The 21,713-nt window shown below is 43.1% G+C and overlaps 1 protein-coding gene across 3 annotated transcripts in view; it reads left to right on the top strand.

Moving 5' to 3' along the window:
* The window catches only part of CAMK1D (calcium/calmodulin dependent protein kinase ID), a 259,065-nt gene that overhangs the window by 88,750 nt on the left and 148,602 nt on the right, over positions 1–21,713 (top strand). The gene's annotated exons all lie outside the window — the stretch shown is intronic.

The following is a 21,713-nucleotide window of genomic DNA, read 5'->3' as shown; positions in this document are numbered from 1 at the left end:
GGCTGCATTGAAGTGTACTAAATGCTTGGCAAATGCAAAGCAAGCAGGTGACACATTCCCCATCCACATGCACTTATACTCTGAGGGAAACAGACATTAAAGTATTTAGAGTAATTAAAATAAATCACTGAACAGACAATTGAAAGAGCACATAAACATAAATACTGAAGTTGGGTATAAGTATGCAAAGAAATGCTAGAGATAGCTGACAGAAAATGCAAGTTCTCCTCATCTCCCCTGCCCTATCCCATTTTCCTTTCTGCCTATCTTCCCTTTTTCCTCTTTCCTCTACTTCTCCTCCACCTCCCATTTCATTTTCCCTTTCTCTCTCCTCTTACTCTTTCCCATTTTATGGCCCTGTCCTGATCCCCTACTAAATTGACCAGTTTTCAGGTCTCTTCATTATTAACTAAAGCTATTGAGCACTGTTATTAAAGTGTTGATTAAAACAAATCCCTCTTAGAGCTCATTTTGGGGTCCAGGCTATGATTCCATCACACCTTCCCACTCTCCCTTTCCCAGCCCCTCATCATTTACACATTTACTTCAGAAGGAAAAAACACCAGCCTGATTCGGCTGATGGCAGTCAGCACAAACTGTGTAAGGGAAAAACAAGCAAATTGATTTGGGCTAATACTGACAATTCCCATAATAGATGGAAAAAGAAAGCGGGGGATGTTTGACTTGTTTTTGTTGTTTTCATTTCCTGGGAGTGACCTAACTACACAGACTAGGGGAGAGTACAACTGGTGTTGTGTCCAGTTTCTCTGAAAGATCTTGTTCTTCATCGCTCCCTTGATCATCCTTCCTTTTTCCCTCCCAGCCCCCAGGACTTCCCAGTTTAGGAACAGGAGCTAAATCTAAATGTTTGACCTTTTGCAGGTGATCGATCTTGGTCTGAAGAGGGTGAATGTCTGACCCAAAGCTGTTTGGAGAGTAGCAGCTTTTTGGGTTTCCCATCCCAGCTTTTCTCCCTTGACTCTCCTGTTTGCTGTTTCCCAAAGGCAATACTATATCTTGCCCACAAGTTACCGGTGATAGGAATCCGGAGATTAGCCCAGTTTCCAGGATCAATGGGAGCACTTCTCTGCCACTGGCTCACACCCATCCTTCTGTGGTCAAGAACCCCTCCCTTCTTCCGATGGGGTATGGAGTGGCAGTTCACAGATATTGTTTTTCTCCCTAGAATCTGAGAATTAAAAGCCAAACCAAGAGTGGAATTAAACAGGTCACTAAGAAGTTCTCTCCGGTATTTAGGGGCCTCCTGCATTACTTAATCAAATGTTGCTTTATTTTACAATCATCCCACAGGCTCTATGGCTTTGAACTTTTTTGATGGATCGTTTGAATCCTTTAACTTTGCAAAGTGGCCTGAACCCCTGGAAGTTCTGTCACTCTATAACATTCTCCCAAGTGAATATCAGTCAAGTCATTTGAATAAACACCCTGTGCAATTGTAATATCATTATCATTGGGAAGCCCTTTATGCTTTCAGTGCTAAAATAGTCAATTAGTTCAGTGAATTCCAGCCCAGCCCATTGTGGAAGTACACTATCATTAGGTATCAGTTATGGTGGATTAAAGGATCTTAGCAGACATGAAGTTTAGGAAGCCTTGATGAAATATGGAACTATATTTATAGCTGTTCATTGTCTACTTCCCATTAAGCATTTTATTTATCTGGCAGCCTTCTGGAGTGGGGCGGTGTGCTGTCTTTGATATGGATAGGACTGTATTTTCATACTGGCATTTATAAATAAAGCAATAGTGCACTGTCCCAGGGAAAGCACAAGTCTAATACAGTTAGCAAGTTAATCATCTGACTTCACTTATGAGGTAACCTGGTTAGGAAACATCACAGATGTTGGCGACAAATACGGCACTTTGTCTCTTCATGTCCCTTGCCTAGGTAAGAGATAACTAGCAAACACAGCACAGTATCTCTCTGTCCCATGCCAGGGTGAGAGCTCAAACAGTTAGTGGTATTTATTGAGCAGCTACTGCCTGCAGAACACTGTACTTAAGTGCGTGGGAGAATACAATACCACAGAGTTAGTAGACATGTTCCCTGCCTGCAATGAGCTTACAGTTTGGAGGGGGAGAGAGACATTACTATAAATAAATAATTTATAATATATAGTTTATAGATCTGTATATAAGTACTGTGGGGTTATTGCCAAATACCCAAAGTTCACAGATCCAAGTGCTTAGATGAAGCAGAAGGGAGAGGGAGCTGGGAAAAAGAGTTGCAATATTGTGGAAGAGATGTGAAGAGAAGAGCGATAAGTAGCAAAATGGCACAGTGGTATGTATTGAGCAGCTGCTCTGCACTGCACTGTACTGTATTAGGTGATTGGAAAAGCCAAAGTACACAATCCCTGTCATTGAAGAGCCAGAGTTTCATTTATCACAAAAGTAGAAAGACCTCCCCATCTCTCTTCAAGAAAAGTATCTGAATTTGATAAATATTTCTAATCATCATCGTAACCCTTTGTACTGCTATTTTTTTCCCTTTCTGTTTCTTCATAAGTATTTTCATCTTTTATATCCTCAATTCCAGGAACTCCATTCTAAGAGTTCTCTATTTCAGCTGTTTCTTAGAGCCTTCATACTACCCATAGTAATATCCCACCTTTCCTCTCCTCCTGAGTCTGTGTAGGCTGCAATGTTAAAGGGCCAGAGATGAGATGAGTTTACCCTTTAGGCTGCCCCAGGCTCTTCCAGGTCCTGCTGCTTTACAAGGTTTTTATTTTCATGGCATTTAAGTGCTTGTCTCTGTGCCAGGCACTGTACTAAGTGCTAGGGTAGATACAGATTAATCAGGTTGGACACGGTCCATGTCCCGCATGGGGCTCACAGTTTTAACTCCCATTTTACAGATGAGATATTTGAGACGCGGAGAAGTTAAGTGACTTGCCCCAGGTCAGACAGCAGGCAAGTGATGGAGCCATGTAGTGACATTGACCCGAAGTAATATTTTCTGGCAGCCTCAGGAGCATGTGCTTCCCCATTTGTTCCCAGCTGCCCCTACAGGGAACTGGGTGAGAATTTAGGAGTAGTGTGAAGTAGGGGAGGAAGTTTGAAAGGTAGAGTATTTGCCAAGCCTGGGGAGAGATGGTACTCTTTCAAACTGTGGGAGTACGGTATCCTAGAGAGCTGTGGAAACACTTGTTAGTCCCCTGAAATGTGTTGTTCTTGTTCATTTGTGGTTAAATATGGCACTCACTGGGGGGGCCTCTATATCCTTTGCCAACTGTTTCAGAAAACTGTGCCTTTGTGCAGACTAGAATTAGATGTTATGAGTCTCCATGATATTTTCCCTCTCGACCCTGGAACATCTCTTACTTCCTGTAACTTTACAGTTCTTTTAACCATGTTTCCCATAACAATAATAATAATAATGGCATTTGTTAGGGGCTTACTATGTGCAAAGCACTGTTCTAAGAACTGGGGAGGATACAAGGTGAGCAGGTTATCGCACGGGGGGCTCACAGTCTTAATCCCCACTTTACAGATGAGGTAACTGAGGCACCGAGAAGTTAAGTGACTTGCCCAAAGTCACACAACTGACAAGTGGTGGAGCCTGGATTAGAACCCATGACCTCTGACTCCCAAGACCGTGTTCTTTCCATTGAGCCACGCTTCTTCTCCCATGGTGTGTGAACTCCATGTTTCTCACATTTCCTTGGTATTTTTAAGTTTTTCAAGAATGATAATATCCTTCTTCTGTGTGTTTTCATGACACTCATCAAACTTTGCTTTGAATTCTTTTCCCTTTGCCTCTTATGTCTGCTTTTCTCATTTATTATTATTATTATCATTATTTTAGTTAAGCTCTCACTAGATGTCAAACACTGTTCTAAGCACAGGAATAGATACAAGTTAATCAGGTTGGACACAGTCCCTGTCCCACATTGGGCTCCCTGTCTAAGTATGAGGGAAAAGATGCATTGAATCCACATTTTACAGATGAGGAAGTTGTTCTGGGAAGTGACTTACCTAAGGTCTCTCAGCAGACAAATAACAGAGATGGGATTAGAACCCAGGTTCTCTGACTCCCAGGCTGTGCTTTTTCCACTAGCCATACTGCTGAATCCTTTTTTTCTCAGACTCAGCCCTGACTCCAGGCCAGGACTATAATGTCCATTTTAGAGCTGTGGAAATAGCATTAGAGAAAGGTTAAAATCCTGTATGTTGCAGTGGAGAGCTGACTAGATGACATCACTTTCCCTGTTTGGTAATTAGTTCTGTCTTAACTGGAACAGTGCCTTACCTCTATACATGTATTAGTTGCATTGTTTATATATTAGTTGCATGTATTTGAATGAAAGATTTCAAGGGAAAAATACTGTCTTTCCCCTCCCCCCACTCTGTTAAAAAGCTGGTTGGCCTTTTTTCCAACCTAATGAGAAATAAAGCATGCTAAACCTCTTCATAATTTGTCATTAAGATATCATTAAGGCTATGGGGGGGAAGGGTGACAATCTCTTTTTTTTATTTTTGCTGATTGTCTCCAGGCAACAAGTCACTCCATTTAAAGAAGTATCCTTCAAAAACAAAGACAAAAAAAACAACAACCCACAGAAAAAGCATTTTAGAAGTTGCTTTACAATAAAGCAGATCTCCTCTGGGGAAGATAGGGCCAGAGGGCAAGAGTATGGCTTCAACCCAGAGGCTGTTAAAGTATGGGTGAGTGGAGAATGGTAAATGGTGGCCTGGAAAATATGGGAACAAGATCATGGTATGTGGAGGCGAGGTTATGAAAGTGGAAACAACTTCAAGGTGAAGCCCTGCTACAAAACTGGCAAAAAGAAATTATCCCCTGAATCCTTGCCAACAAAATGGGAAGGCTCATTTCCTTGGGAAGCTTTTCATTGTCAGTTCAAGGACAAATCCCCACATGCATTGTGATGTGCCAAACCCAGGAAAAACACGTTTTCTGACCTGTGCCAGAGAATGAAGTGGAGCTGTGGGGAAGGAAGTGAAATTCTGCCTCCTGAGTGGCATGCCAAAAGTCCACTTGTTGGACTAGTCTAGATTGAAAATGGAGAAGCACAAAGGTCTATTTTTTTCCTTTAAAATTTTTAAGATGGAGTTTAACAGGGCTCTAGAGACTTCATTGGAGGGATCAGATCCTCATTTTCGTCTCAGCGGATGGGCAAAGAAACAGTGATTCCCACGTACCTTTTGCCAAGAACCTTTTCAGCATCTGACTATATAAGTCACGAATCCTCTCTCTTCTTGGGTGGTGGTTTCTTCTCTCTCTGTATCTCCCAGGCAGAGTCTGAAGGTCAAGGCAGGTTGAGTTCAAAAGCCTGAGAGGGCGTCCCCACATCCATAGATGATACATTTAGGCATTCTGAATCGCAGTTTGGGGGTCACCCTGGGCTAAGATTTTTCCGGATCCACCATCTTCATTTCTTCTCTTAGGGAACCTATGAAGCCATCACAGTTGCTAATTCGGGCTCCAGAGTTTATTTCAGACATGAAGACCCCGAGTAACAGTAGCAGTAGTAGTAATAGTAGTAGTAGTGATGACATTTATTGAGCGCCTATTGAATGCACTGCAGTAAGCACTTGTGTATACAAACATGAAGCATTTTTCCTATCCATGAGGAGGTTGCACTGTAATTAGGGAAGACAAATATTCACTAGCAGTGGAAGCAGAGCAAATAAAATAGCATTCAATCAAATGTATAGTACATAAATGCACAATGTCTCCCTCTCTCAACTGTGAGCTCCTTGTGGGCAGGGAACACATTTATCAACACTGTTGTATTGTAATTTCCCAAGTACTTAGTTCAGTGCTCTGTATGCAGTAAGTGCTCAATAATTACCAACGATTGACTTGTCTTTGGGCAGGAGACGGCTATGTTAGATGCCTCTGTAGGGAAGTAACTTCTAGCTTTTGGGTGGAAATTGGCAGTAGTGAGACTCTAAAACACACTAGGAACCAGAAGAAATGTTTGGTTGCCTTGAATCCAGAATTTGATTACTTCAATTAGGCAAATTAGTATGATACCTGGCAGTTGGGCAGAGCTTCCTGGGGTGGGACTTTAGGAAGCTGGTGATGCCTGAAGATTGCCCACATAAAGCAGATGAAATATAGCTATTACTAGCTAATTCAAGAACAACCAGGTTGTGGGGGGAAAAAATGGATTCGAGGAAGAGGAGCAAATTACCAGAATGCTGGAGCACAAATGAACCTTGGAGAAATGATGGTGATATTGAAGGCAATGAAAACAGGAAAGGACATGACACTCTAAGAAGGTCAGCTAGAGTGAGAAGACAGTCTGGAAGGCTAATTGAAACTGTTCAAGCATATAAAATTAGGTGTTATTTTAACATATCAGATATGTTAATATTTATCATAAAATAGAACTTGCCTGTCTCACCGTCAACCCCCAGCCCATGTCCTTCCCCTGGCCTGGAATGCCTGCCTACGCACATCTGCCAAGCTAGCTCTCTTCCTCCCTTCAAAGCCCTACTGAGAGCTCACCTCCTCCAGGAGGCCTTCCCAGACTGAGCCCCCTCCTTCCTCTCCCCATCCTCCCCCTCCCCATGCCTTACCTCCTTCCCCTCCCCACAGCACCTGTATATGTGTTTGTACATATTTATTACTCTATTTCACTTGTACATATTTACTATTCTATTTTATTTTGTTAATATGTTTTGTTTTGTTGTCTGTCTCCCCCTTCTAGATTGTGAGCCCGTTGTTGGGTAGGGACCATCTCTATATGTTGCCAACTTGTACTTCCCAAGCGCTTAGTATAGTGCTCTGCACACAGTAAGCGCTCAATAAATACGATTGAATGAATGAATGAATGAAAGAGAACGGACCACACATGTAAAGTTAGATGGTGTCCTAACTTTTTGGACACTTGGGAACAAGCTTTTCTTTTGGGGAGAAACTTTTCTAGTTTTTTTGTTGAGGCATAAAGCATACTAAGGCATCCCCATCAGATGCCCTCCATTGAAAGTCTCTTTAGACTGTAAGCTCCTTGTGGGCAGGGAAAATTTCTCCCAACTCTTTTGTATTGTACCCTCCCAAGCCCTTACTACAGTGCTCTGTGCACAATAAACACTTAATAAATGCCATTGATTTGACTCAAAGGGACCGAGGCGGTCAATGAGGATGGTGTTCCAGCATCTCTACTTCCCCTAGCTGTAATCTATTTTAATGTCTGTCTCCCCCTGTACACTATAAGCTCTTTGTAGGCAGGGTTCATGTCTATCAACTGTGTTGTACTTTTCCAAGTGCATAGTACAGTATTCGGCACAAAGCACCCACTAAATACCTTTGATGGATTGCTATCTTTTTCAGATACTGAAATAAGCTCATATTTGAAGAGAAACCTGCAAGTTATTTGCATCAGTGGAGTCAGCCTCTTCCTCCCATAGGCCTTTTACTCATCTGCATGCTTAGCTGTATTGCCTGGAATGGAAGTCCAATTATTTAGAATCATGTTACTGATAAAGCACAATGACTACAGTCTCTTCCATTGTTAACCGCAAGAGCAGCAGGGGTGAACAAGGTGTGAGTGTAAAAGGAAAACCCTGAGAAGTGTAGACTGGCTTGCTTTAGTGTTCCATCTTTAATAATCAAAAGATGAAGCACAATGCAAAGTCATTTCCATTTAGACATTGAACCAGAAATTATTTCTTTTCATTCTGGACCATTAGGTAATGAGGAAAAATCTGATGGTCCAAGGGGTCTACTTGAGAGTGCGTGGCTCTAAGCAGCTTATTGCTCACCTGGAGCCCCAAGCAAGCATGGATCAATCAATCAAGAGTATTTATAAAGTGCTTATCGAGTGCAGAGCACCGTACTAAGTGCTTGGGAGAGTATGGTAGAGCTAGTAGACATGATCCCTGCCCTTGAGGAGTTTACAATCCAGTGGGGAAGCCAGACACAAAAATAAATTACAGGTAGGGGGAAGCAGCAGTGGATTAAGATATGTACAGAAGTGCTCCTGGGGTGTGTACCCAAGTGCTTACTAAGTATTCTGGTGTTTCAGGAGCGAGAGAGCAGCATCTGGAAAGCAGTGGTCAGAATTTAGGTAAGCTTCCAAGCTGCTCTCCAGTCTTCTTAACTGGAATTTCCTGGTAAAACTTTCAGAGCCTGCCTGTCCCTGCTTCTTAATAAAATTTTGGTAGCAGGGGTCTTGAAGCGAGGTTAGATTTTGTTGACTTTCCTCATAAAGTTAAACCTTGTAGCAGTCACCTCTGTTAGATGGTTGTTTCTGAAATTGTATGGAAGATTCAGGGTGCAATAATTTGACATGAGGATTCTTGACTTACGAATAATAATAATAATGATGGCATTTGTTAAGCTTTTACTATGTGCAAAGCACTGTTGTAAGCGCTGGGGGAATACAAGATGATTACGTTACCCCACATGGGGCTCACAGTCTTAATCCCCATTTTACAGATGAGGTAACTGAGGCTTAGAGAAGTTAAGTGATTTGTCCAAGGTCACACAGCAGACATGTGAAGGAGCGGGGATTAGAACCCATGACCTCTGACTCCCAAGCCCGGACTCTTTCCACTGAGCCATGCTGCGGCTCTTGAGAACTGAATGCTCTCAGTTCTTCCCTAACACGTATCTTCTCAACAGCTTCCGATGGATAGGGAAGCAGCTTTGCACATCGTAAGCACTTAACAAATGCCATTATTATTATTATTATTATTATTATTATCGCTGGCAGGAGATTAGGAACTATTCTTGTGACATTGTATATCTTGTGACAATGTATATCTATTTAGATAGAAGCAGCATGGTCTAGTGGATAGAACACGGGCCTGAGAGTCAGAAAGACCTGCGTTCTAATCCTGTTTCCTCCACTTGTCTGCTATGTGACCTTGGGCAAGTAACTTCCCTTCTCCGTGCCTCAGTTCTCTCATCTATAAAATGGGGATTAAGAATGTGAGCCTTATGGGGGACAGGGACTGTGTCCAACCCGATTTGCTTGTGTCCATCCCAGTGCTAAGTACAGTGCCTGGCACATAGTAAGCACATAACAAAAACCACTATTATTATTATTACGATAGAATGTGTTGTCAGAAGAAATGGTTGTGCAGATGCAGGCAGTGTCTGTCAAGGCAGGAGTACTAGAATGTGAGTTTTTTTAATGTGGGACTCTTTAAAAATGTAACCGTTATGTTATAGAAGAACTGACTAATTATAAAGACAACTTTCTCCCAGTTTCAGTTTCTTAAAGACCATCCTATCTAATCCTTGCCAGGAAGGGGCTGCGTTGCGGTCTGCAAGACACAACTGACTGCTTTCCCCAGTGTAGTCTGAAAGGCCCCAGGGGATAAAGCCACTACTAGAGAGGCTACCAAACAGTTGAATGATTCCTCTAATAGGAAATCTTAATCTCCCTTTTCATGATTATTCTTCCTTTTCTTAATACAATAGTCTGAAGCCTCTGTTTCTTTCTCCCTTTGCTATTTACTCTGGTCGTTTTTGAGTGGCTGCCTGTAGAGTGATTCGTCTGGGTTTTCTCAGCTTCTCACTTCAAGCTCCCACCATCTTTTGTGTTAGCCGCATCTTTCTAGTTGAGAGATTCCCGAAGCTGAGCTCAGCCCCCATTCCCTCCCCCACTGTGTACTGGTCCCTCAGAGCTATGAAAGGAAGCAATGTTACTCCCTGCTGCTGAGATATGAAGCTCCTTCCCAGGACCAAAGCAAGATGATTTTGCTCCCAGGGCACAGCCCTGATCCCGTGACCCCTGGGTATTCTTCTTTGCATCCCTGCCCTCCTGGGCTGAACGGTCCTTTAGGGCTGGGATCATGTCTGCCAATTCTATTGTCTAGTACTCTCCAAAGAGTACAGTGCACACTGTAAGGACCCAGTAAATGCTGTTGATTGGATGGTGGCTAAGTTAGTTGACAAAGGGCCGGGGTGTGAGGGTGTGTGGTTAAAGTTGTTGAAAATAGTCTTGCCTTCCTTTTTCAAGTACCCTTTCCTCCTCCTAGCTGCTCCTTCTCGGCTTGTGGCGGTGATGTGGCAATTAGAAAGTTGTTGAAAGTGCAGGAGATCCAGGGCCCTTTCACAGTCCTTGATGTATCTCCTTCACCTCAAATGTCGGTGCTTATATATCTTCCACCGGTATGCCTCAGCTTCTAAGAGTATTTACACTGCTGGAGTTTCCTTTTGGCAGGATTTCACCCAGCCAACTTGGATCTCATCTACTTACCCTATCAATCAGTCAATAGTATTTATTGAGCACTTACTGTGTGCAGAGCACTGTACTAAGCAGTTGGAAAGTACAAGTCGGCAACATATAGAGACGGTCCCTACCCAACAATGGGCTCACAGTCTAGAAGGGGGAGACAGACAAGAAGACAAAACATGTAGACAAGTGTCAAAATAGTCAGAACAAATAGAATTAAGGCTATATGCACATCATTAACAAAATAAATAGAATAGTAAAGATGTACAAGTAAAATAGAGTAATCTGTACAAATATATTATACAAGTGCTGTGGGGAGGGGAAGGAGGTAGGGCGGGGGGATGGGGAATAGGAGAGGAAAAAGGGAGTGCAGTCTGGGAAGGCCTCCTGGAGGAGGTGAGCTCTTAGTAGGGCTTTGAAGGAAGGAAGAGAGCTAGACTAGCGGATATGTGGAGGCAGGGAATTCCAGACCAGGGGAAGGATGTGGGCTGGGGGTTGACGGCGAGACAGACGAGAACGAGGTACAGTGAGGAGGTTAGCGGCAGAGGAGCAGAGGGTACAGGCTGGGCTGTAGAAGGAGAGAAGGGAGGTGAAGTAAGAGGGGGCGAGGTGATGGAGAGCCTTGAAGCCGAGAGTGAGGAGCTTTTGCTTGATTCGTAGGTTGACAGGCAGCCACTGGAGGTTTTTGAGGAGGGGAGTAGCATGCCCAGAGCATTTCTGCACAAAGATGATCCGGGCAGCAGAGTGAAGTATAGACTGAAGTGGGGAGAGACAGGAGGATGGGAGATCAGAGAGGAGGCCGATGCAGTAATCCAGTTGGGTTAGGATGAGAGATTGAACCAGCAAGGTAGCGGTTTGGATGGAGAGGAAAGGGCGGATCTTGGCGATGTTGTGGAGGTGAGACCGGGAGGTTTTGGTGATGGATTGGATGTGAGGGGTGAACGAAAGGGTGGAGTCGAGGATGACACCAAGGTTGCGGGCTTGTGAGATGGGAAGGATGGTAGTGCTGACTACAGTGATGGGAAAGTCAGGGAGAGGGCAGGGTTTGGGAGGGAAGATAAGGAGTTCAATCTTGGACATATTGAGTTTTAGATGGCGGGCAGACATCCAGATGGACATGTCCTGAAGGCAGGAGGAGATACGAGCTTGGAGGGAAGGAGAGAGAGCAGGGGCAGAGATGTAGATTTGGGTGTCAGCAGCGTAGAGAGTTTGAAGGCGTGGGTGGTCCCTGCCCACAATCCTTTCTCCTTTTTCACCTGCCTGTCTGCCTGACAAAACAGAAGCAAATTCATATCTAAAGCTGGGCTAATATCTCAAGCTTCCAGGAGGACAGCAGATGCAATAGTGAAGATCAAGTTGGGTAAATGACCGGGTTAATCAAGATTTTATATCCAGACAGATACCGCAGTATTGAAGAGCATAAATTCCCAGTTGGGTTAGCAAATGGACATCAGCTGTGGAATGCCCTGGCAACTCCTAGATTTAAGAGCAGTAAAACGGAAACAGTGAGGGATTAGCTGCCCCAGATGCAGAATTTTGCTTTCTGATCCTTCTTAATTTTATGGGCATGTCTGACTATTTCAGAGACGCATTTGAATAAATGAACCTCTATGGCTGAGATATACACACTTGGGGGGTGCTTTCAAACAGAGGGGCTGGAATCTGGAAAAAGACCAACTGCCCTTCAGGTTTGGTAGTCACCCTGCTGAGGACAGGGAAGGGGAATTGAGAGAGGAAAATATTGACCAGCATGATCTTCAGGGCACTACTGAGTGCTTCAATTTCCTTAATACTTTACTGGGCATCAGTACGAACCATCAGAGCCTCAGTGGGGACGTTGCAGTGTTGCCATATAATCCTGCGACTTTTGTAAATATGGAAAAGACACAGTAACAGAACTAGAGGCTCATTGTTTACCAGTGGGGAAACTGAGGCACAGAAGAACCAGCTGATTGGCTCAGGATTACCTAGTTAGAACCCAGTCACCATGCTTGCTGCTTCAGAACACTTTTCACTGTGGTATCAAGTTGGAGGAACTTTCTGAAGAAAACGCTTTCTTCTTTTTTAGGGTATTTGAAAAGATTGGCTTAAAACAGTGCTTTGCACATAGTAAGCACTTAATAAATGCCATTATTATTATTATTGGCTGAAAAATAACTCCTTTCTCCCCCCCACCCCAAGATTCCCATTTACTTCATAAAGGACTTCAGGCACAAATGGGCTTAACAACTTGGTCTTCAAGGTGTTCAGATCTGAAGGGAGGGAACAACCACTTTGCTTAGGTATTCTGGGAAGTGAAATCAACTTGAATTGGGTTTTGCCTCTGATCCCAAGGAAGCATAAAATGTAGAGCAGTAGGGGAATTAAAGTTGACATTAAGGCCTAGAGGAGAGTTGCCTTAGGCCAGTGAGCCTTTGAGCACTCAAATGCATCTGTTTCTGAGTCCTTCCATTTCAGCCACCATTTCAGGGACAGATGAAGCTGAAGTGTATTGATTTATTCCTGATGATTGCCTGGTAGCTGAATTTACATAGGAAGAAAATACATTACAGCTGTGTGCACTTAATCTGGTAATCTGTAATCTGGTATGTATGAGTTTAATGAGCAAAATCACACAAGGCTAAAATTCTTTGCAGACCTACTGGGTCAGCTCTACAAGGAACTTTAGTCTTTTGCAATATTGCTCTTCTCTACAGGAAAAAAACAACAACTGATATTCAGGTACCTGCCATGCTGAAATCAGGGACAAGGAGAAGCAGCGTGACCTAGTGGATAAAGTACGAGCCTGGCACTGCCACTTACCTTCTGGGTGACCTTGGGAAAGTCACTAAACCTGTCTGTGCCTCAGTTTCCCCAACTGCATAATGGGAATTCAATACCTGTTCTCTCTCCTACTTACACTGTGAGCCCCATGTGGGACAGGGACTGTATCCGTCCTGATATATTTGTACCTACCCCTGCACTTAGAACAATGCTTGACATATAGTAAGCACTTAACAAAACCATAAAATAAACATAGAATAAGGGATAAATAATAAGACAATCAACCAGCAGAGACCACTCCCCCCCCTCCCCCCAGCAAAATGAAATTAAGGATTGTGGCAATTTCAGGGCAGTTTTTTGGGAAAAAAAAATCTACTTCGTTTAAATTATCCAGGATTAGAAACATCATTTTTCAAAAGTAGCTGGCTCCCTGAAAAGCTTACAAATGACTTAAAAAAAAAAGAAACTTTCAGAATTTTCCTGATACCCTCAATTTTCTCCTACCTTTTTGAACAGCTTGGAGTACCTAAGTACTGATCCAATTGGTTCTAGAGGACCAGACGCTTAGTTATGAGGTGAAACTGTGGAGTGGATTTACTTCTCCACCTAAAAGTACACGCATCTTTCCCAGTTGGACCTAAAAGATTTATTATTTTCTAAATAGTAGCGTTTTTTCCATTAATGGACTTCTAGGAATTTGCTTCAGGACAAAAAAGACATTTAAGAGGAGAGCTCATTATTCGGAAGAGATGAATCAGTCAATCAACATGACCTTAGAGGCTGAGGATATCTAGGCATCCCTCGGATATGATTTGGGAACGGTCATTAGGGAATCTTTTTAACTTGAACCTCCATGTTTGTTATCAGAAGGGAAATTCTTTGATAAAATTTAGCTCCGTGAGGATCGGATGAGTTTCCTACAGAATCCCTCCAATCTTTTCTTAGTAACTTGGCAGTTTACGCAGAATAAACTCCATGGCCGTTCTTCCAGGAAAGTGGGGAGATCTCTGTTTACCTACTTGACATGGTTGTTGTACTGTACTCACCCAAGCACTTGACACAGGGTTCATCACACAGTTAAGCACTCAAATACCATTCATTGATTGATTCCAACCTGTGAGACATGGGTTTTGTTCACAAATCCATTTCCTATGCCAGGGAAGAGAAAGGGATTACTACTTCAGAATTTCTCTCTGGCTTCAGGTAACAAAATAAGGCAGTTATGCCACTTGTTTGTTGAAATGGTCGTAGATGAATGCCACCTTATTTAGACCCTTCCTTAAACAGCACAAGCATCTTTCATTAATGGTTTCCATCAGTCAGTCAGTGGCATTTGGTGAGCACGTGCTTTGCACAGAGCACTGTGCTAAGCACTTGGGAGAGTACAGTACAGTTGGGAGACAAGATTCCATGCCAAGAAGAGGAGCAGCCCTGAGAAGCAATGCAAGTTTTCCCACTTTTGTGGGACCTGGGTAATTATGACTTAGTCAACCTCAGTGGAGTGACCAGTTTATTACCTGCCTTTTCTAGTTCAGATTTAATGTTTTCTTTTTTTCAACCATGTTTCTTTGACAAGTGGGTGATCTTAGCCCATGTTTCAGATGGACTCACATTAGGGTACCGCTACCTAATGGGCATGAGGGCATTTGCTTCAAAGAGGAACAGAGATTTCTAAACTCCATTTCTTCCCCCATCTCATCCTGCAGTGTAAGGTCATCTTTAATGGACAACATGGAGGCTGGACATTGGGATTCAGGGCTCCGTGGGAAGCAGCGTGGCTCAGTGGAAAGAGCGCGGGCTTTGGAGTCAGAGTTCATGGGTTCAAATCCCGGCTCCGCCAATTGTCAGCTGTGTGACTTTGGGCAAGTCACTTAACTTCTTTTGTCTCAGTTACCTCATCTGTAAAATGGAGATTAAGATTGTGAGCCCCCTGTGGGACAACCTGATCACCTTGTAACCTCCCCAGCGCTTAGAACAGTGCTTTGCACATAGTAAGTGCTTAATAAATGCCATTATTATTATTATATTTACTGGCCCCAAGTTCTCTAACACTAGTAGGAAATTGCACAGGGATCCATCTCCACTCTGTGGCTAGAAGAGGGCAGAGTTTATGCCCCACTTTTTTTATGGTATTTGTTTAGCACCTATTACGTGCCAGGCACTGCACTAAGTGCTGGGATAGATACAAGGTAATCAGTTTGGACACAATCCCGGTCCCACATGGGGCTCACAGTCTGAACCTCCATTTTACAGATGAGGTAAATGAGGCCCAGAGAAGTGAAGTGACTTGCCCAGAGTCACATAGCAGACAAGTGGTAAAGCCAAGATTAGAACACAGGTCCTTCTGTCTCCCAGGCCTGTACTCTGTCCACTAGCCACGCTGCTCGTGTGCAAAAGGGGCTTGCTAATTGGTAGAAAGAGGGTTTCATGCTGGACAGTAAAAGCTGAGCTTTGTGGCAAGAGGGCAGAAAGTCGTGTGCTCGCTTCCGGGCTGTGGGAGGCCAAATAGGTTGGTGTGATCCTCTAGCCACAAAGTGAAAACACAGTTAACAGTGTGAAGTTTCCCATTAAGCGGCCATGCCCACTGGCCTCTCTGTCGGCCTCTCACGTAAAGTGGTTAGAGAAGAAAAACACTTTTTGCATTTTTTTGGAAAGGAGGTTTGGGAGACAGTACCCAGCAAACCTGTTGTAGAACAATACTGTTAGTAGCCTAGAATTAATGCTGTTCATCAATTTAATCAAACAGTCGATATAGGTTGTATGGTTGCTGGCAACTAGGGTCAATGGTCTGAAGGAATGGGCCATATTATTTCATCCTTGTCTGACCTCCCCGATTTGGTCAGGTTTAGGAGTTTAAGTTGGCTAATGAGCCATCCTCTTAGCCTAGGGCTAGTGGGAAGGGTTGGGAAGGGTTGGAAGGGATTTTCAGGGAGGAATTGCTAGGAGAAAGCTCATAAGACTCGCCCTGGCTAAGTGGGGAGTCAAGAAGAGGTTGGTAGACAAGTCAGCTTACAAGTGAGCTCTCCCTCTGCTTTTCTTACCCTTTGCTTGGACATTTCAACCTCTTGGCTCATAGAAAAGCTACCAAAGGTGCAATCATGTCCCCATTATTATTTCAGAGACAAAAGATATAAAACCAAAGCTGTTCATCTAGCGTAAATGAGCTCCTGTTAGATGCAGTAGCAAACTTTTAATTGCATGGTTTGATGAACAAAAAATTTAAGCTCCTATCAGTTGTAACTCTTCATCAACTGTTTACTATGGTCTTGATTTTGATTTAGCTTAATTTTGGGAAACTCTGATGAATGGATTGACTTTTGCACCAGCTGAGCAGAAGGGGCTTACTTATTTGGAAATTTGAATTCATTTTCACACGAGGGAAAAAAAATAGTGATAGAAGAAATTCAATGTTTATTATTTTTATGGTTTATCTTAGCATGCGGAAAATGTTTAAACATTTCAGGTGTTCAGTTATTTTTCATTTGGCCCTTCCTGTATTATGTCATGGAGATTTCATTTGGATGCAAATACAGTGTATTCCTTTAATAATTTTCTTTAGAATTCAAATAAATCCCTAATCCTAACATGAAAAGTGTAGTTTATTAAACACTGGGATTTTCCCTGGATAGAAACTCTTTCAATTTTATATCCCTCTTCTGGGATATACACTGTTTCCAAATGTGATTGAAATCCTTTCTTTTGAATAAGCATCAGCTTCTCTCTCCTATCAATCAACCCATCCATTGTATTTGAGTGCTTTCTGTGTGCAGAGCACTGTAATAACCACTCTTAAGAGTACAATATAATGGGGATTAAGACTGTGAGCTCCATGTGGGACATAAACTGTGTCCCACCTGATTATCTTGTACCTACCCCAGTGCTTAGTAGAGTGCCTGGCACACAGTAAGCACTTAACAAAGACCATTAACCACGACACAGAGTTGGTGGACACGCTCCTACCTTACTATTTCTTATTCAAGTAGATTGATGGTTTTAGGTTGGTTATTTGTCCAGATTTGAGCTAGTTCATCCCTCTGTCTGGGAATGGATGTAACACCATTTATGAATGAAATTTTTATTTCAAGTGCCCAGTCTCCCCCGACCTCAGCTCCTTCTTTCAAGGTCTGTGGTACGGAAGAGGCTCCCATGTTCAGAAAGACCTGGGGATGTGGGGGGCGGGGGGGAGGGGTGTGTGTGTGTGTGTGTGTGTGTGTGTGTGTGTGTGTGTAATAATGATGGTACTTCATAAGCGCTTACTATGTGTGAGGCACTGTTCTAAGCACTGGGGGTGATACAAGGTGATCAGGTTGCCCCACATGGGGCTCACAGTCTTAATCCCCATTTTACAGATGAGGTACTGAGGATCTGTAATGCTCAGGGACATCTGAGCACCTGTAATGCTCAGGGAATTTAAGTGACTTGCCCAAAGTCACACAGCTGACAAGTGGCGGAGCTGGGATTAGAACCTATGACCTCTGACTCCCAAGCCCATGCTCTTTCCACGGAGTCACATATGTGTGTGTGTGTATGTGTGCATGTGCACACATGCAGATTTCCTGAAACAAGGATGGGGACGGTCAGGGGATGCCCTGGAGAAATGCTGTAGGTTTGAGTGGACTTCCACAGAATATCACATATGATGTCATTGTTATGCTGTGTGCCCAGGGAAAAAACACATGCAACTTCTTATGTGTCTCAGACTATTATCCCCAGGGGCAGACATTGGTCCTGCTACCACTCTGTCATGGTTTTTGTGTTTGCAAAGTCTTGTTTGGAGCATCTTCCAAAATGAACAAATAGCCTGAAAGAAGTCAGACCATTCCTAAATCAATCAATCAGTGGTACTTATTGTATACTTTCTGTGTACAGAGCACTGTACTAAAGAATTTCCTTGCTCTTGGAAAGAATGATCGCTTCTTCTTTTGGACTTGCACTGCCCAGCTGTGCGACGGATGGACAGACCATGTGTCTAATTCCAGTATCTCTGCTGGGGATGTGATTATTCGGGGCCTACTGGGGTGCTGCAATACACTGGGGTACAGCCAAATGGCTACCTGCCCAATGCTGTTGAAAGGATCAGAGCCCAGCGCGATACCTCTAGATACCAGAATCCAAAATTCCAATGTGGAATGGGGCTGCCAGGACTGCTCGGAGACGTGGTGAGGGCTGGGAGAATTTCTTCATCTAGGGGAGGCTCCACGGTGGATTCTGTGAATTAAGCTGGTCTGAACTTGCTCTGAATGTTTATCATTGCATTTTCCTTAAAGGTCCTTCATGCTGTTTTCTGGCCTTCCACAGTGACACCTTTGGTATCAATCATTTATTCCAGGGAATCATCAGATTCTGATTTTTAGCTGCTGGTCAAAATCCATTACACGCTCTGGAATTTATCCTGTAAGGTTCCCCTGCACCCCCCAAGCTCGATCTTCAGCGTGATCATCAAAAAATTGTGGTCCGGATTGAGTCTTACCAACAGAGAGGTCAGACTTGTTCTTTGTTGGACCAGTGGGAGATTGTTCAAAGGATTTGTTTCCTATGATTGCAGGAACTGAGATTGGGTATGCCTGAGTAGGATTTTTCCACCAGGGAAAGCAGCATGGCCTGCTGGATAGAGTACAGGCTTGGGAGTCAGAAGGGCCTGGGTTTTAATCCCAGCTCTGCCACATGTCTGCTGTGTGACTTTGGACAAGTCACTTAATGAAGTGACTTGTTTTAACTTAGGTAGCATCATAGCATAGTGGATAGAACACGGGCCTAGTAGTCAGAAGGTAATGGGTTCTAATCCTGTCTCTGTCAGTTGTCTGCTTTGTGGCCTTGGGCAAGTCACTTAGCTTCTCTGTGTCTCAGTTCCCTCATCTGTAAAATGGAGATTGACTGGAAGCCTATGTGGGACAGGGGCTGTGTCCAACCCGAATATCTTGTATCTACCCCAGTATGTAGAACATTGCCTGTCACATAGGAAGCTCTAAACAAATATTATTATTATTATTTCTGGTCAGTCATGCTCTGTCAGGGAGTCAGTAGAATCTAATAGATAATGAATGGTACTAATTGTGACTTAACTGAGCACAGAGCCTGTATTAAGCATTGAGAAAACACAGCACAATAAGTTGGTAGATATGATGCCTACCCTCAAAGAGTTCACAGCCTAGATAGCACCTTAGTTTCCTCATCTGCATAATGGATACGATCTATCTCAATCCCTTCCAATGTTAAGAGATTTCTTCAGTGACTGCTACCGAGATATTAAGCTTGTTTCTCCCCTTAAGAATCTCCACCCCAGTAATCTCAGGAGGAATCAATCATGTTTATTGAGTGCTTTGTGCAGAGTACCATACTAAGTGCTTGGGAGAGCACAGTGTAACAGATTTGGTAGACTTGTTCCCTGCCCACAAGGAGCTTGCAGTCTAGAGGAACACAGTTGACCCCCTTCTTAATTTGCCAAATGGAGCCAGGCCTTGCTTTTGGGGAATTCTCAGTCCTTCCAGGAGTGTTGTGGGCTCTGCACCGCTTGCTGGAAGCACAACCAAAATAAGGCGCTATACTGGTACACCACAGAGTTAGGAACAGCAATTCCCTCAGGAAAGAGCCGGTCCAGATCAGATCTCTATTCTGAAGATCCTACATGGTGGGGATTGGCTCTGTCTCACTGCAGCGGTGAGAGCGGATCTTAGGAAGAAGGGAGTGAAAATTTGGGCTTCAATATTGCAATAAAGATTAATCAAGAGTGCTGTATACTGCATCTAAGTAACTATGCTATAACCTGATGCTAATTTGGAAGTTACCTTATGGCAAATATTCTCAAGATTCTGAAATGTTCTGAAATACTGTATTGGCTGTGGTAGCTTTAGGCTGTAAGTAGAACACATGGGATTGGCAGAGGGAATCTTTGTGAACTGTGAATCCTCTAGACTAAGGTCATGTTCTCTTGTTCTGACAATTTCCTGGCATGTTGTTCTTCATAAGCAAGGGCTGATTCAAGAAAGCTGCTCTTGTGAGAGTAAGTGTTCTGTGGGGAACACTATTAGAGGGATGCAGAATTAATTGCACCATGTTGGAATAAATTTCCCTCATTAAGGGAATAAAAAATATTTTCTCTCTGTACCCCAGTGGCATATAACAGATTGTGTATACCTGACAGACTGGTTATTGCAAAGAGAGAAACAGTGGTATTACCCAGTTAAAAGCCTACTTTCTTTGTGACTCTTAAGACTCTTAGGTTGAATCCCAAGAACAGTTTCAGGCAGTTTGAATAGCTTATATTATTATTATTACATTTGTTAAGCATTTATTTTGTGTCAAGCACTAAGTAGATACACGTTAATCAGGTGGGACACAGTCCCTGTCCCACCTGAGGCTCACAATCTAAGTATCGAGGGAGAACACCTGTCTATAAGAATGAAATCTTTCTTTTCCAGCCAGACAGTATCCTGGGTTAATGGAATTCCTATTTACTTGGTACCACAGGACTGTTCTGTACCAGTACTTTCAATTCAGCCAGAGAACATGTTTTCAGTATGCATTTTGGGAACAATCTGAAGGCAAAATTGGGAACGTTCTTTCAATAAATTGCGTGTGACGGGATGTGACACAATGAAGTGTTGGAAGAAATTGCAGTAAGAGTAGGGCAGGCCCAGTAGATACTTAAGCACTAAGCACTCATTAAGTACTGTTGGTAGTACTAATAGTAATGGTATTCATTGAAGACCTGTGGAGTGTACACAGTAAGTACTATAATGTGAGTTTTATTTACCGTGGGGTTCTACCAACTGAATTGTGCTCGCCCGAGTGTTTAGTACAATGCTCTGCACATAGTAAGTGCTCAGTGTGCACCATTGATTGGTTGATTCTGCAAGAGGACTGGATTTAGATAGTATATGTTTGTGTGTGTATATTTAGATGTATAGGAGCCTCTCTCTGCTCACATACACAATGGATATTTTTCCTTGGCTGAATTCCTTTCATCCCCAAACTTGGATACATTAAGGAATGGAGAACTCTGATTTCCATCTAACAGCAAAGAAAAAAGCAGTGACTTGTCAACCATTTGGCAGCATATGTTGACAATTTATCAGTCTTTTCAGCCACACTCTCAAAACCTTACCACTCTGTCATCTTGGAAAAAGTACATCTATAAAAGATAACTGATCAAATCTTTCAGCCAATCAGTGGTTCTTATTGAGTGCTCACTGTGTGCAGAACATTGTACTAAGTGCTTGGGAGAGTACAATTCAAAAGAGTTGGTAGACATGTTCCCTGCCTACCAGGAGCTTACAGTCTAGAAGGGGAGAAAGACATTAAAGTAATTAATGGATCTCTTTATAAGTGCTGTGGGGCTGAGGGTGAAGTGAGTATCAAGTGTTTAAAGGGTACAGATCCAAGTGGATCGGTGACAAAGAAGGCAGATGCAGGAGGGGAAATGTGGGCTTAGTTGAGGAAGACCTCTTGGAGGAGATGTGACTTTAATAAGGCTCTGAAGGTGAGGAGAGTGGTGGTCTATCGTATGTGAAAGGGTAGGAGGTTCCAGGACAGTGCCAAGATGTGAGCAAGGGGCTGGCAATCATTGTTGTAGCAGTTTCCAAAGTACCAAAGCCAGTCGAAAGGGAAAACTCTTGAACTAAATCCTGTGTCTAATCCAGGATGATGAGTTACTGAGGCCCTGTTTCTAGAGCCAAGAATAGTATGAATTTAATCCCTTTCACCTTTCCAGAGAAAATCGAGAGGCACAGAAATTCTAGGAAGCAAGGATCGATAGCGTACATTTTTTTTCCT

This window comes from Tachyglossus aculeatus, assembly GCF_015852505.1.
Source record: "Tachyglossus aculeatus isolate mTacAcu1 chromosome 12 unlocalized genomic scaffold, mTacAcu1.pri SUPER_6_unloc_1, whole genome shotgun sequence".
NCBI classification, from domain to species: domain Eukaryota; kingdom Metazoa; phylum Chordata; class Mammalia; order Monotremata; family Tachyglossidae; genus Tachyglossus; species Tachyglossus aculeatus.
The sequence above is the reverse complement of the archived record's forward strand: the minus strand, read 5'-3'. Positions and strand labels throughout refer to the sequence as shown.